This window comes from Ornithorhynchus anatinus, chromosome X5 (assembly GCF_004115215.2).
Source record: "Ornithorhynchus anatinus isolate Pmale09 chromosome X5, mOrnAna1.pri.v4, whole genome shotgun sequence".
Taxonomy (NCBI): Eukaryota; Metazoa; Chordata; class Mammalia; order Monotremata; family Ornithorhynchidae; genus Ornithorhynchus; species Ornithorhynchus anatinus.
The window spans coordinates 31,331,253-31,346,888 of record NC_041753.1 but is presented as its reverse complement, the minus strand read 5'-3'; the positions used below and the strand labels follow the sequence as shown (position 1 = coordinate 31,346,888).

At 47.0% G+C, this 15,636-nt stretch overlaps 1 protein-coding gene across 9 annotated transcripts in view; it reads right to left on the bottom strand.

The window, feature by feature from the left end:
- Positions 1–14,511, bottom strand: part of CSNK1G3 (casein kinase 1 gamma 3) — a 99,810-nt gene extending 85,299 nt beyond the window's left edge. For 2 of the 9 annotated variants that reach the window (XM_029055630.2, XM_029055629.2), the window contains exon 1: positions 7,014–7,228. The gene's annotated coding sequence lies outside the window, so the exon portion shown is untranslated. Of the gene's footprint in view, positions 1–1,392; positions 1,456–3,915; positions 3,963–4,102; positions 4,202–7,013; positions 7,232–7,603; positions 7,663–8,759; positions 8,846–11,636; positions 11,662–14,486 lie in introns of those variants that run through there. The other 7 variants (XM_029055619.2, XM_029055621.2, XM_029055623.2 and 4 more) reach the window with 7 other exon arrangements.
- Positions 14,512–15,636: the final 1,125 nt, after the last annotated feature.

Below are 15,636 nucleotides of genomic sequence, written 5' to 3'. Positions count from 1 at the left end.
GGGGAGGAGCACAGGGAAATGGGGGGAGAAGAGGGTTAAGCTGCGGAGAGGTGAAGGGGGGGGTGGTAGAGGGAGAAGAGGAGCTCAGTCTGGGAAGGCCTCTTGGAGGAGCTGAGTTTTAAGTAGGGTTTTGAAGAGGGAAAGAGAATCAGTTTGGCGGAGGTGAGGAGGGAGGGCGTTCCAGGACCGCGGGAGGACGTGGCCCGGGGGTCGACGGAGGGATAGGCGAGACCGAGGGACAGTGAGGAGGTGGGCGGCAGAGGAGCGGAGCGTGCAGTGTGGGCGGTAGAAAGAGAGAAGGGAGGAGAGGTAGGAAGGGGCAAGGTGATGGAGAGCCTTGAAGCCTAGAGTGAGGAGTTTTTGTTTGGAGCGGAGGTTGATAGGCAACCACTGGAGGTGTTTAAGAAGGGGAGTGACATGCCCAGATCGTTTCTGCAGGAAGATGAGCCGGGCAGCGGAGTGAAGAATAGACTGGAGAAGGGCGAGAGAGGAGGAAGGGAGATCAGAGAGAAGGCTGACACAGTAGTCTAGCCGGGATACAACGAGAGCCCGTAGCAGTAAGGTAGCCGTTTGGGTGGAGAGGAAAGGGCGGATCTTACTCTCTAGACAGTAAGCTCCCGGTAGACAGGGAATGTGCCTATCAACTCTGCTGTATGCTCCTAAGTGCTTAGGGCGCTGCACATAGTAAGCGCTCAATAAATGCCACTGACTGATGGACTGATTTTGCTCAATCTACAGCAGCCTCCTGAATAGCTGCAGTTGACAAGGGCCTTGGGGATGAGAGGGTAGTAGTAATGGTATTTACTGAACACCCACTGTGTGCAATGCACTGTACTAAGGCCCTGCTGTGGATAGATACACCCGGCCCCTAAGTCCCCTAAGAGTCCCTGTTCTTGGTGCAGTGGAGCAGACATCCGCACGCCCCTTGCCCGTCGCACTCTCCAATGGAGGGTTCTCAAGGGGGCCATCACTAGCCACCCTGTTAGGGACAGCGACATCGGGTAAGCGTGAAGTGAGAGAGAAAAGGTACGAGTTAGCTAGAGAGTGGTCCCAGTTGCCAAGGAGTCCAGAGCACAGAGATGTTGGTCCCGCTGCACCAAGGACTAGAGCTAATGGCGGCCGGGTGGGACAGCTGCAGAGACCACAGAGTCCAGGCATGAGTGGCTTGGGTGGGGGGAGAGAGAGAGAAAAAGCCGGGACAAGGAGGGTCTCAGCGACATTTTCCCAGTCCTGGCGGCGGCAGCAGTGGGGTTCTCTGCATACTGCCTTTAGAAAAAAAAAAGGAATGTTTAGAGACGGAGTGGAGGGAGGAAACTGCTTTTGAAGTAGGGGAGCTGAAGGAAGCAGGGAACACAGGAATCAGGAAAGATTTGCATTGTAATTTTTACTTACCTGTAGGGCCCGCTCATCATGTCAGGAGTGGTTCCGGAACAGAACCCAACTAATTACCTGCGTCTATAAGAAAACAAATCCCACGATACAGCCATTTACAGTAGAGCCACATTTTTGAGAAACATAATCTAGCTACAGCATGGGGTACGGAGGTGGCGGAATCAGAATCAATTAACAGACTGTACCCTGGAATACAAATATACCCCTAAGTGCTGCGGATGAGTGTGAATAAATGTATAAGTGATAGAGGTAGTCGTTGGGTTCTGAGCATTGGGAGTTAATCTTCCCAAATCCGACAGCCTCTACTCTGCCCTAATCCCCCTCGACCACTCAGCTGCCTTCGATACTGGTGGAGCACCCCTTTCTCCTGGGAACATTAACCAACCATGGCTTCACTGACACTTTCCTCTCCTGGTTCCCCTCCTATCTCTCTGGCCACTCATTCTCAGTCTCTTTCACGGGCGGCTCCTCTGCCTCCCAACCTCTAACAGAAGGAATCCCTCAAATCTCAGTTCTGGGTCCCCCTTCTACTCTCCATCTAGGCCAACTCTCTTGGAGAACGCATTCGCTCCCTTGGCTCCAACTGCCACATCTAGATGGATGTCGTCCCAAAACTACCTCTCGGGCCCTGACCTCTCTCCTTCTCTGCACTCTCATAATTCCTCCTGCCTTCAGGACAACTCTACCTGGATGTCTCGCAAACTGTAAGCATTCAATAAATACCACTGATTGACTGAATGATTAATCAGGAAAAGCTCATTGGAGGGGATTGGATTTTAGGAGACTGAGATCTGGTGGGTTAGCGGAAACTCTGTCCTCCTTTCCTCAGCAGTATTGCTCCAAGGTCCTTGGATACTGGGAAGAAACTGAGTTACTTGTAACCCCTGCTATCCCAAACAAAACACAATCGATTGTATTTATTGGATGCTTACTGGGTGAAGAGCACTGTACTAAGCACTTGGGAGAGTATACGATATAACAGAGTTGGTTGGCACGTTCCCCTGTCCATAGTGATCATCCTGCTTTCCCCACAGCTAGGCGGTGGGTTGTGGGGGGCGGGGAGAGGGTGGAGAGAGAAGAGGAACCTGATCAGGGATTTGGCTATAATTCCACCTCTATCAATCAATCGAGTACCTACTGTGTGCAGGGCACTGGAGTAAGTGTTTGGGAGAGTACAATACGACCGACTTGGCTCTCTGAGGTCTCCAAGGAACTCAGCACATTGAGGTTTCTGGGATTAAAGGGAGCTGGGATAAAACCTACAGGAAAACCAACCCAACCCTAATTTAACCTCGTCCACCTCTAGCTGGCTGATGTTGGAGCCCACCCACTCAGTTAAATAAGTAGATATGGCTCAATAAGGACCACGCTATTTTTGCATGGTTTAGCAGAAAAAACACAGGCTGGGAGTCAGAGGACCTGAGATCTAGTCCCGGCTCTGCCATGTATCTGCTGTGTGACTTTGGGCAAGTCACTTAACTTCTCTGTGGCTCGGTTCTCTCATCTGCAAAATGGGAATTCAATAGTTCGAGTTCGAATCCCAGCTCTGCCACTTGTCAGCTGTGTGACTGTGGGCAAGTCACTTAACTTCTCTGTGCCTCAGTTCCCTCATCTGTAAAATGGGGATTAAGACTGTGAGCCCCACGTGGGACGACCTGATTCCCCTGTGTTTACCCCAGCGCTTAGAACAGTGCTCTGCACATAGTAAGCGCTTAACAAGTACCAACATTATTATTATTAAAATGGGGATGAAGACTGTGAGCCCCACGTGGGACAACCTGATTCCCCTGTGTCTACCCCAGAGCTTAGAACAGTGCTCGGCACATAGTAAGCGCTTAACAAATACCAACATTATTATTACCTGTTTTCCCTCCTACTTAGGCTGTGAGTTCTTGTATCTACCCCAGTGCTCAGTACAGTGCTTGGCATATAATAAGTGCTTAACAAATACAATAATTATTATTATCACATCCCATTTTTTTCCTCAGTCAAGAAATCATTTTAAAAAATAAAACATCTCATTTTGAAAAACTGCTACAGTGAGACTGCCTTAGAGACAACTTCAACTATAACAGTATTGGTTTCCTAATTTGGTGCAATTTGATCCCTTCCCCACCCCACTTGCTATAAAAAGATCCTCATAGCAAGGTTGTGCCTATATTTTTTATACTAAATATCATTCATGACTACTGTATATCATATGCACACAAATATGAGGTCATCCTTCCCTCCTCTCCCCTTCCACCTCCCGGGCTCCCAACCCCCCAGTTAAGATCTGAAAGAAACCCTGCATGCCCTAAATTTGCACATGAAACTGAGGTCAGTGGCAAAAACTTCCCCATCTTCTTTCCACTGTGTTTGCTTCTGGCTTACCTTAGTCGGTATCATCGTTGGGATAGAAAATAGAATTCATAGAATTCACAGAAAATACACAGCTTTGGTTTAGTCTTGCACTTTAATTTTGGCGGGGAAAAAGAGTGATTTTTCCATTTTTAATTAAAGAAAACTCAATCTAAGTCTTACCTTTAACAAAGAGCAAAGTTAACTTCCAGCACAACCTCGGAGATGATCTTGCACACAGTTTTTGAAAAACAGAAATTACAAGCAGTCCTCAATTTATGTTTAAAGACATGGCATTTTTTAAATTTACCTCTTATTTTAGTTTCAACTTTAAAGCACTAGCCTCTTTTATGACACCAACCCCACTTACCACCTGCAGTTCAGTCCGTCATGGAAGGAGGGGTGGGGAGAAGAGTTTCTTGGGGAAAAAACTGGATCTACGCTGACTTGGGGACTTGGTTTTCAGGAACTGAAATTGACAATGCATAGGAGGGGAAGAGGATCGTACCCCACCTACAGGTAACGACAACAGTCAAACTGCAGAAAATGCACATTTCAGCCATAAGCTAGAGTCATCGTGGTTATTCAACTTTAGGCTAATTACATACCTGACCTTCCAAAAGGAGTAATTTCCAACGGATAACAGGTTGGTACATAAACTCAATCTTCTTTGGGCTAATTGTCGGACCAGGTACTTTACTGATTTAGTGAAGCAGTTCTCGGCTAGCAGACCAATTGCGAAAGCTATCACTGAATCCTGCTACATATGTCACGATGCAAAGCAAAACGAGGAAGTAGAAAACCGAATCAAGAAGGCTAGGATGTCCTTTGGGAGAGCTACACCAAATGGTGCACCTACCTGGCATCAAGACTGACACTAAACTCAGGGTCAAGCAGCTCATCCAACTTCTACAGAAGTTCCAAAATCGCACTTACAAGACATATTTAACATCGAATGGCAAGATAGGCTCACAACAGTGAAGTCCTGGAACGCAGTCAGTCCACCACCATTGAAGCGATGCCTGTATCGCACCTTTGCTGGGCGGGACACGTGAGGAGAATGGACAACAGCAGGATTCTTAAACAGCTGCTGTATGGTGAGCTGAAATGGGAAAACTATAAACAGGGTGGACAGATCAGCCAGGCATAAAGCAATTAGAAATGGGTGAGACTCAGAGCAGATGCTTCTAGAAGACTACAACCCAAAGAGGGAGATACAGAATTGGCACCAGGTACTGTAAATAACTGCAGCTGTGGGTCAGGGGACAAACTTTAAATGCAATATGGAAGGGACTGTCAGTCTTGAATGGGTCCTATCAGCAACATCTGCACACACTGATAAAAATCTCACTGCCAGTGGTGTCCTCTTCAAACCTGAAGGTCAGACGATATATATTATACAAACATCTCTCCTTTTCCCTCCACCAACTGGAATGACCAGTTGGGTATGGGTAGCGAGTCAAAATGATCAAATGAGGCTACAAGCTCTCAGAGAGCCATTTTCTCAGCTTCCTATGATGCTCTGCAACTTGGGAGCATGCAAATATTAATTTCTTGATTGATTTTTCAAAACGTATCTCATTTCTAGAGGGGCAAAAGCCACTGTTTTTTTCTAAGTACAAAAGCTAATTATAAATGAGCCTTGGAAATAGTATTAAACCAAGATATAATGTAAGGAAAGTTTGGACAAAATTGTATCACACAAATTTCCCATGATACCTGCTAAGAATTGTTCATTACAATAGACATGAGTTTGTCTAATTTCTGTTTCTAACTGGTAGTCTATTTGTTTTTAAATAGATAGTGGTTTGTGGAACTGTGCTTATAAAAGTCCACTGCTATAAACAATAATACCAGAATACAATCTAAACATTTTATTTCAGAAGCCCCAAATATAACACTTGTTATATTTAGTCATTCATCTTTGAGTAATCATGAAAAAATAAACTAATCCATTAATATGAAGTCAACCAAAGCCCCCTCGCCAAAAAAAAGAAAAAAACCCGCTACATTGATGGAGACAGTGACCTGCTCTCACTACTCCTACCCCTTAACTGATGTCAGTTAATCGTATTAAAGCGCTTACTGTGTGCAGATCACTGTGCTAAGCGCTTGGGAGAGTACAATATAATGGACACATTATAACGGCTAAACCTCTCATATTTTCTCTGCACAGATAGCCTTCCTCCTCCCAAACTTCTCCCAAATAAGATGTTGTACTCTCCCTCTGTCCACCTCTTCTTCCCTTTTACAACTGAAAGAAGCAGTGGGAGAGAACTGGAATAACCTATTCTGCTCCTCTGCTGCCTTCAGAACACAGTGGAGGAGGCTGTGGGCCATTTCTCATTAATAAAATACAACTGAGCATCAGGAAAGCAATGCCTTCCTCAGCAGGATTGATTTTTTTTAAAAAAAATTTCGGTCTTTTTGATAAATTGACTAAGCCCGAATAAAAAGCTTTGTCCTATCAAGAGGATGGCCACCCTCTACCCTCTGAAAAAACTCAATTAAATAGTAAAACTTTGAACCACCAAGCTAAATGTTGACCCTCTAACAACTCCTTCACTATGACCGAAGTGTTTTTTGTGCATTATGAAGTCACCTCCAACCACCCCCCCAACACACACACACACACACAAACACACACACACAATTTCTGAAGTTCAATAACGGTGCATTTGGAATCGTGATCTTGACTTTTAAACCTTTTGTCCAGGTTCAGCAGTTCACCAGCTTGCCTCTTTTCGCTCCCCAGCCGAAGTGCACGCATTTCCAGCCCCCTTCTCACACCTCCCCATTTTCCTGGCAACTTTAAACCCTTTTCCTCAAGCATTTGGGCTCCACCCTAACCATCGCCACGAGCCCCATCCTTTCTCAGCCTCTTAACCTGCCTCGCCCCCTCGCCCCAGTCCCCCTTAATCCCCCACCCCCCATCCCAACCTGCCTTCCTTTTCCTCCAGACCCAAAACGTTCATCCCCTCAAACTCCGCCGATCCACACCCTCCTTCCAACTGCCCCAACCCTTCTCACCTTACCTCCGGGCTCCTCAGCACAGACCCCTCTCCCCGACCCCTTCGCCACCCCCAGATCCTTCTCGATCCCCTACCCCTGATCTCGTCCCACCCCTCCGGCATCCCGGGAGTAAGCGGTTGGTGGCGGGGGGCGCGAGGGGAGGATCTGGAGCCGCTCGGAGGCTCGAACTGGGCGAAGACGAAGAGGAAGGAGAGATCGAGAGGGAAGGGTTAGTGCAAGGGAATGAAGGGGAAATGGGAGAATTTTACCTCAAGCTGGCGAGTCCCCAGTGGCAGGAGAGAACGAGTCGGTGGCAACGGCGGCCGAAGCACATCACATACCGGGGAGGAAGAATGCAAAATACAAGAGACGATCGATGGTAGGGACAGAGAAATGAGTAGGCTGAAACACTTGGGACGGAGGGCGGACAGATGGGATTTTCGGCAGGTCCCGGCCCCCCTTCCCTCCCCCAACCCCCTCCCGCCTCCCTGGGCGACCGCCGCCCCCCTCGGCGGGATGTTAACACCGTTACCGCCCGGATCGAACTAAACGAGGAGCGGGGGGCCGCGCGCGCGGAGCGAGGCGCGCGGGGCAAGGCGCGCGAGCCCGGGCGCGCGGCGGGACGAGGCGCGCGGGACCGAGCGCGCGGGACGGAAAGATGGCCCGCGCCGACGGGGGGGCGCAGAGGGAGAGCAGGGAGGAGGGCCGCTTCCCCGGGCAAAATGTTCCGAGTCAGAAGGGAGCGGGATGGAAAACGGCCCCGGCGCCGCCGCCGCCGCCGCCGCCGCCGCTGCCGCCGGAGGCCACGGGACCCGCCTCGGAGCCGGCACGGGAAGGAGAAGGGAAAGAGAGCGGCTACCGGCGGCGAAGGCAGAGGGGACGGACCTCCTCCGATCTGACGGATTCCCCACTTGGGTTGAGGAAAAGTAGGCGGAGACCAGAATTGGCGGCGGAGGTGGGGAGAGAATGGGGAGGAGGGAGCCCTTATCCGCCTCCGAGATCCAGCACGCCCCCGGCACACACACATACACACACACACACACGTGGAAGGATGGTCAAGATCCACAGCCAATGGGAGGGCGGCTGGGATGGCATGCTTGGCGGGGAGGGGGGCAGAAACCGGGAGGGAGCCGGAGGAAGGGATTCGCAAACAGACCAATGGCAACTCTTGGGCGGCAGGCAGGCGGGGCTCCGCTAATGTGCCAAGATCGAGGCTTTGCAGATAGATACCTGCTTCGCGACAGGCGAATCGAGTTGAAGAACCTCCGCGACAGGTGGGAGGATGCCGAAACGGGCGAGATACGCAGGCCCTCGCCTCGCCCAGAACTTGCACACGCTGACAAAAACTTTACATGTCCCCGTACGTGCCATCACAACACCCCCACCCACCCCCACCCCCGATGACTGAAGATGGCTCCGGCCTCATCAGAGACAGGGAAGAAATCCTGAAGACAGGGCAACAATATATCCGCCTTCCCCTCCAAAATTTTAAAAAACGGGGCCCGACGAAAGATAGAAAGCCTTTCCAACGTGCAGACATCTGACCCAACTACTGGGGGGGTGGGGGGAGTCAGTGCAGCACAGTCATGGAAAATGACACAGAGCAAGCACCTGGATTTGAAATCAACAAGTATGGAGGAGACACCCCCTGCTTAAACACTCCACAAGCTCCTCCTCGACAGACGGAATCCCAAGGCGATGTGCCGGCATCTCAACAGATGCTACCGTCATCTCCATTTTCAAGAAGAACGGTGACGGATCACATCGTGGCAATCACTGAAGGCATCTGGCATCGCTCACCGTTGCTGGAAAAATCCTAGGCAGGGTCCTCCTGAAATTGACTACGGAAAAGTATCGACTCCTAAACGTTCTGGGAATCACAGTGTGGCTTCAGATCACAGCCCGGCACCCCCGGCGCGATCTTTGCAGCCCGCCCGATGCAGGAAATGGGAAGGACACGGAACCGAGAACTCTAGGTGCAGAAACCTTACAAAAGTATTCGACATGATCCTTACCACTTCGAAGTTCCTCTGTCACAAAAAGGGCAGCTTGAAAATCCGCCCAAAATGATGTGGCTGCAAGGCGGAGGGTCGGTTCTCTTCCTCCCTCGCCCAGCACACTTCGTTGGGCTTGTGTGAAATGTCTGGCCTGCCGATGCAAACTCCTTGCCCATGCCTTTGTCCATGTCACAGTGATCCATGTGACATCACAGACCTAGTGAATGCCGGTTTCAACACTCGACGGACCTTGCCAGATTATGTTGGGGATTGCGAGTTTCTTTTATAAAAAGCGTATTATCTGGTAGTGTTTGTCTAACAAATGAAAATCTTGCCCTTTAGGAAAGGTGGCAGGGTACCCAGCAGGCAGTTATAGCATTTCCTCTTTGATTTGCAGTCTGTTTCACCAGCAACTGGAGGAGTCAGATTCAGATTGTTAAAGGCAAAACTGAACGAAGTCTTTGCCCGTGTTTACTATAAAAATAAAAGTCACTTTAAAATCACATAGTGATGACATGCCAGGAAATAATAAAAAATACCAAAATGATTGCAGATGAAAGGCCTAGAAAGAACCATAATTTCCACAGATCTAAGAAAATGACCAAATTTTCAATGCGGGCAGAGTTATTTAAGCTTAAAAACAATTAGTAAGCCCATGACCATCTGGCCGCCGACCGTTTGGCTCTCCAAACACACTCGGTTTTGCCATGAAGCATCTTTTCGCTATATGTTTTGGTTAGAACCCCAGGGAACGAAATTAAGGAACGTTCTCCTGACACGATAAGCCTATTAGCTACAATGCGACGCTGTACCAGGAGAAACAGTTGTGCACATGCATGTGGCATCGCACACAATGCAACAACATAAGCCTTCCTTGCCGCAAGGTTTTTCTAGAATGCAATCTCCACATTATCAGCAAACTAGGTGCCACACTTGCAAGGGACTGTCACTAAACAGGTTGTCAGTAGTTTTGTTGTGTTTGTTTATGGTATTTGTTGTTTTTTTTAAGTGCTTACTATGTGCCAGCACTGTACTAAACTCTGGGATACAGACAAGATAACCCCTGTCCCACAGAGGGCTCACGGTCTTAATCCCCATTTTACAGATGGGGTAACTGAGGCACAGAGAAGTGAAGTGACTTGCCCAAGGTCATGCAGCAGACGAGTGGCGGGGTGGGGATTACAATCCAGGTCCTTGACTCCCAGGCCTGGAGTTCTTTCCACTTAGCCATGCTGCTTCTTGGCAATTGGAGACGTGAGCCACTTCTGATGGTGCCCTTGTTGGGGCTCTTACTGCCTCCAGAAATAGCATAGCTCCAGTTTCCTGGAGCCCCAGTGGCACTGTGGACATGGAAGTAGACTAGAAACAGGTCCCAGGAGTTCCGGAGCCAAACTAACTCTCTTCCCCTCTTCAAAGCCCTACTGAGAACTCACCTCCTCCAGGAGGCCTTCCCAGACTGAGCCCTCTCTTTCCCTCTGCTCCTCCTCCCCTCCCCATTGCCCCTATTCAATTCATTCATTCAATAGTATTTATTGAGCGCTTACTATGTGCAGAGCACTGAACTAAGCGCTTGGAATGTACAATTCGGCAACAGTTAGAGACAATCCCTGCCCAATGACGGGCTCACAGTCTAAGCAGGGGAGACAGACAGCAAAGCAAAACAGAACAAAACAAAAACAAGACATCATCAAGGTAAATAGAATCAAGGGGATGTACACCTCATTAACAAAATAAATAGGGTAATAAATAATATATACAAATAATATATACAAATGAGCACAGCACTGAGGGGAGGGGAAGGGGAAGAGCAGAAGGGGGAGGGGAGGGGAAGCAGAGGGAAAGGGGGGGCTCAGTCTGGGAAGGCCTCTTGGAGGAGGTGAGCCCTACCCCCTCCCTCTAGTCTACCCCCTTCCCCTCCCCACAGCACTTATATATATATTTGTACATATTTACCGCTCTATTTCATTAATGATGTGCATTTATCTATGGTTCTATTTATCTATTTTGATGGTAGTGATGCCTGTCTACTAGTTTTGTTTTGTTGTCTGTCTCCCCCGTTCTAGACTGTGAGCCTGCTGTTGGGTAGCGATTGTCTCTATCTGTTGCCAAATTGTACTTTCCAAGTGCTTAGTACAGTGCTCTGCACACAATAAGTGCTCAATAAATACGACTGAATGAATGAATGAATATACTTTCCTGGCACGTCCAGCCCTCATTCCTCCTCATGGACCTAAGTCGATGGTCACTACATCGGGAAATCTCACTGGGCTCTTCTTCCCAAGTACTTCTAAGTCTGTTTTGCGATGCCTGGGGATGCAAGAAGATACCCTGCCTAGCCGAGAGTCCCCTGGCACTCGCCCTACTTCGCTTGATCGCATTTATTGAGCGCTTACTGTGTGCAGAGCATCGTACTAAGTGCTTGGGAAAATACGATGCGACAATAAACAGACACATTCCCTGCCCAAAACGGTCCTGCATGCCACCTCTGTGAGAGGTACAGACACCTCACGGGGCATTGAGCTAGGCACTGGGAAAATACAGTGAAAATTGACAGGCATGGTCCCTGCTTATAATCTAAAGCAGGGAGGAGAAGCACACATAGATAAAGTCCAATTCTCAAAAACATAGTTTTTAAAAACTCAGGAGTAACAAATAAGGTATTTCAGAAAGGGTTTAAACAGGTAAACCACCATCCTAAGGCAAATTGTCCTCTTAAAACATCAAGGAATAATAATGACCCTACTACTACTACTACTACTAATAACAATGGTATTTGTTAAGTGCTTTCTATGTGTCAAACACTGTTCTAAGCACTGAGAGACACAAGTTAATCAGGATGGACACAGTCTTACCTTGGACACCCACACACTAAGCAGAGAATGGTTATATAATCACCTCTTTGTTTTCCTGTGGTTACAGAAGGCTATAAAAGCATTTTTATCAGGCCTCTGTTCCAAACCTTTGATTCCTTGTTTCTTGGTATCTTGTCTGCACATATGCAGTCCAATTCATGACTTTTTCTTTGCTTCTTTGTATTTTCCCATATCAACTCAAATCTCCTTGAGTCTCTCCCTCCACTCTCCCAAAAGCAAAACTTTTCTTTTTATTACCTCAGGTTTATTTTGTTGATCTCCAAGTTTCTATGACAACATAGAGTGTGAAAGTCAATAATCACTGACCACAACCGTTGACGTAATAGTTACTGTACAGAATAGTCTGAAATCAACTGGAATTCCTGCATATTCATTTCTACATAAGTATAAAAGAAACCTATTAGCGTGATATTCTTTTCACATAAATCACCATAACATCACATCTTTCCTTTTATCACAATTACTAGGAAGACATTATCGGAAAACTCCATTCCGTTCAAACAGAAACTTGATAAAAATTTTCACTGGTGTTACCAAATGGTCCTAACAGCTAAAGCATTCAGACCTGTGATTGATCTGATCATCTTGTATCTACCCCAGGGCTTAGCAGAGTCGTTGACACAGAAGGTGTGCTTCATAAATGCCATTTCTAAATATGAACCAGCACTTCCCTGATATTAGCATGTTAAAACGTAACAACAGGCCATTGATTTGGGCCAAATGACTTGAGGAATGCACAACCTGAAGTTTGGTTCAAAAAGTTAACACTTGACACTGCTTTAAAGTTGAATGTGTCAGAAACCGGTGTCTCTCTTTCCAACTACTGATCTCTTTCAATGAACAACAACTAGATAGAGAAAGTGGGTGACATAAGACTACTGAAATTCATGCAGAATTGTGACTTCCTAATGTGAAGAAGGGATATTTCCTTCTCCATGTAAAATCGAAGAAGGAGGTGTTTTCTTAACCTTTCAGAAGCAGCAACAAGATGACTACTGAAGAGTAAAGTCACCTTTACTCGGAGCACCTGCTTTGTAACAAGTGAATGCTTTTTTTGGTCAAGTTCTTCCAATAACTGGAATAGATGGGACTAGGGAGCTCATTAGACCAATAAGGTGATTTTCAGTATATTACGGTTTCTTTATTTATGGAGCTTAAGTACTTACTATGTGCCAAGCGCTGTACTCGGTGCTGGCGAAGATATGAGATCATCAGGTTGAACCCAGTCCCTGTCCCATATGGGGCTCTCAGTCTAAGGTAGGAGGGAGTAGGCTTTAATCCCTTTTCACAGATGAGGAATTGAGGCACAGAGATTTTGCCAAGGTCGCACAGCAGATATGTGGTGGTGCCAGAAATAGAACCCAGGCCCATTAACTCTTAGGCCCGTGCTCTTTCCACTAAAGGCCATACTGCTTCCCTAACAAAAAAAACTATTTTGGATTGGTGGGTTTCTTAAAAATTCATGAAATAGCCATGAAACTGTGCCCAATTCCTCTTTATCCTGGTGTTTCTGCCTGGGGCATTATCTGAAGGAAAATGTAAGCAAGAAAGTCAGCAGGTATAATAACAATAATTGTGGCATTTGTAGAGCGCTTACTCTGTGTCAAGCACTGTACTCAGCTCTGGGTAGATACAAGACAATCTGGTTCCGCATGGGGCTCACAGTCAAAGTAGGAGGTAGAACAGGTATTGGGTCCCCATTTTGCAGATGAGGGAACTGAGGCCCAGAGAAGTGAAGTGAGTTGCCCCAGGTCACACAGTAGGTAAGTGGCAGAGACAAGATGAGAGCCCAGGTCCTCTGACTCCCAAGTCCGTGCTCATTCCACGAGGCCATGCTGCTTCTTATGAGGAAGGTCCCAGATGGAGAATTCACCTGGAGGTCTCACACATCACTTGAACTGGGGATATGATCGCTGATCTTACTTCAGACGCAGTGAAGGGAGATGACCCTCCAGACTATGTGATGGCAAGGCTAGCAGCATAAAATTGTGAAAGCATAACCCTGGAGGGATACATAGCAAACTTTTTATTTATTTTATGGTATTTGTTAAGTGCTTACTATGTGCCAGGGACTGTATTAAGATGAAGATAAAGGTAGATAAAAGTTAGTCTGTTTGGACATAATCTATGTCCCACATAAGGCTCCCAGTCTTAATCCCCATTTTACAGATGAGGTAACTGAGGCCCAGAGAAGTGAAGTGACTTGCCCAAGGTCACAAAGCAGGCAAGTGGTGGAGCCGGGATCAGAACCCAGTTCCTTCTGATTTCCAGGCCCATGCTCTATCCACTGGACCATACTGCTTCTCACTTTATGTTAGACTGCCATCTGGCCACAGCTAAGGCGGGGCCCCAAAGACATTGCATTTGCATTCAGTGAAGGGTGGTCTAACTTGTTTATGGATATAAAATCACATCTTCAGAAAGTACTTAGAAATGTATCTTTTGTAGGTTATCCTTATCACCTAACAGAGCCTCCTTTTTGCAGTTTTGAACAGGGCAGTCAGTGTAAAATAAGCCCCAGAAGAGGCAGGATCCCACAGTGTGACTGATAGTGTCCAGGAACAGAGTTAGGAACCAAAGGTCTGACACGGTTTTCCTTCAAATTATGGGAAGGAGGAAAAAATCTATTTGGCCTGGATGAAGAGAGCTCTCAGAGTCCACATTCAGACAAGGATTCCATGTCAGTAAAGCAACTTCTACAGAATGTAAGGGAAACTCAGCTGTTAAGAACCTATTTTAAAAAGGAAGTACTATAGATCCCCCTGAAAGGTAGGCCAGTTTCTTGGAAACTGGCTAGGTTTCCAATCAGCCAATTCCATTTCTGTGTGTGTTTTCCAAGATAAGAAATGTAGCTAGTAGCCATTCCTCTTACCGGCGCTCAGTTGTAATTCATTTTACCAGCTCTCTGGGACCTGTAATAACAACAATAATAATAATAATTGTGAGATTAAGCACTTACTGTGGGTTAAGCACTGGGGTAGATAAACTGGGCTAATAGATCAGGTACAATCACTGTCCCACACATGACTCACAATCTAACAAGGAAGGAGACTGACTCCAAAAGTTAACTGGCACAAGGTTGAAAGTTGTTACTTCCTTTATGTATAGCAAAGAATTGGATGTGTTCAAACGTAAAGATAAGGAATTTGTTTTTGCTTGCAATTATATGTTTGTTGAATCATTCAATAAGCAAACTCTGGAAGGCCTTAAAAACAGCCTTTGACAATACCCCCCAACCAAATCTCCAACCTGGCCTGGCAAAGCAATAGAGTGGGAGAGTGAGATGACAGAGCTGGGGGATTTGGGTGCCCCATGTGTTTATGGGAGATGTAGTCCTCATTCGAATACATTCAGAATCAGGAAAATTCCAGCAATCATTTTCATCAACCACTTCACTCTCCCATAAGGCCATTCTTCCAACAGGACTTCTCCTTTGCTTTATCTGTTGATCATGAACCATTGGCTTTCAAGCACTCACTCACCTTGCCCCCTCCTCCCACTCCTCAGTACTCTCCCATTACAACCCATCCCTCTCACTTCGCTCCCCTAATGCCAACCTACTCACTGTAGCTCGATTTCATCTATCTCGCCGCCAACTGCTCGCCCACATCCTCTGGCCTGGGAAGACTTCCCTCTTCTTAACCAACAGACAATGACTCTCCCCACCTTCCAAAGCCTTATTGAAGGCACATCTCCTCCAAGAGGGCTTCCCTAAGTCCTCATTTCCTCTTTACCCACTTCCTTCTGCATCACCCTGATTTGCTCCCTTTATTCCCTCAGCCCCACAGAACTTATGTACATATCCATAATTTATTCATTTACATTAATGTCTGTCTCCCAGTCTAGACTGTGAGCTTGTTGTGGGCAGGGAATGTGTCTATCAACTCTGTTGGGTTGTACTCTCCCAAGCGCTTAGTACAGTCCTCTGCAGACAGTAAGTGTACAATAAATACGACTGACCGATTGATGAACAAATTTAAGAAGCCATATTATCAGCTTATTCTCCTTGTTCTTGTTCCCAT